Below are 1,308 nucleotides of genomic sequence, written 5' to 3' on the forward strand. Positions count from 1 at the left end.
TTTAGTTGAAAAAGTATTATTTGAAATGACCCCTCAAGTTGTGTGTGTTGGGTTAAGAGGCAGTTTAAGATTCAACAGGAAGGACATGGGATTTTGAACACTAGATTACTATAGTTGGAAAACATTTGCATGGAGTCCTATCTCTCTCCCTTAAAATACTTTGTAATCTTAGATGAAAATCCATTATATTCTTTGAGAATCACCTGTTAAATAGGTATAGTAGTATCTTCTCCTCTGAAATTACTGAGTTATTGTGAGTAACAATTGAGTCAATGCATGTACAAGTTAGTAGAAGGCAACTCGTATGCAAGCATTAACTGCGTACCCAGGGTAGGGCAGACACTGAAAGATTCTAAGAGTATAAAGATGAAGTCAGCAAAAACACTAACTAGATAGCAGATAAGTGGTAACTTTGGGGAAATGTAAAACAGTACACAATACTGGGGAAGTCAGCACAACTTGACCAGGGCAAAGTCATAGAAGCTTCACAGACACATCCAAATGAGGCAGGTAGCCTCAGAGCCCAATCCTTCTAAGAAACACTTGCTCTGGCTTATCCTCCTACACCTAGCAGAATAAGCTACACATTCTTCTGAAATTGTCCTTGACAAGATAACCAAAGAACAGGTCATAGATGGCCTCAACTTACTTCTGGGTGGAGACTTAATACCCTAATGAAAGAAAATCAACCTCTTCCTCCACCCTGGGGGATTGAACCCTTGCCTAAAGAACACGCATAGTCATCCCCAAACTCTGAGTGCCTGCATGAAGGTCAATCCTGAATATTCGTGATAAATTTACATTTCCTTATCTGCTCTCGGTAAAAGCCCACCTCCCCAAGCTGCCTGCAAGCAGTCTTGGAAGCAACAGCCCTGATTGCTCATTTCCTTCTACAACAGAATAAAGGCATATTTCCGATCTCCCACCTCGGCCTCTTATGTATTGGCTTTAACAAGTTGTGCCAAAGAAAACCTGGGGTTTTCACCTGGCAACACAAACGCCCTGAGAGACGGAGCTACTGGGCTGAGGGCTGGGGGCCATAGTCTCTGAGGACATCTAGTTCAATTGGCATAACATGGTCTATAAAGAAAATGGTCTACAACCTACAGTAGTGAGTAGTGACTAGGTCTTAAAAGGCTGCAAGCAGCCATCTAAGATACACCTACTGGTCTCATCTTGGCTGGAGCAAAGGAGAATGAAGAAGATCAAAGACACAAGAGAAAGATTAGTCCAAAGGACTAATGGACCACAACTACCACAACCTCCACCAGACTGAGCCCAGTACAACTAGATGGTACCCGGCTACCA

This window comes from Trichechus manatus, unplaced genomic scaffold (assembly GCF_000243295.1).
Source record: "Trichechus manatus latirostris isolate Lorelei unplaced genomic scaffold, TriManLat1.0 scaffold00020, whole genome shotgun sequence".
NCBI classification, from domain to species: Eukaryota; Metazoa; Chordata; class Mammalia; order Sirenia; family Trichechidae; genus Trichechus; species Trichechus manatus.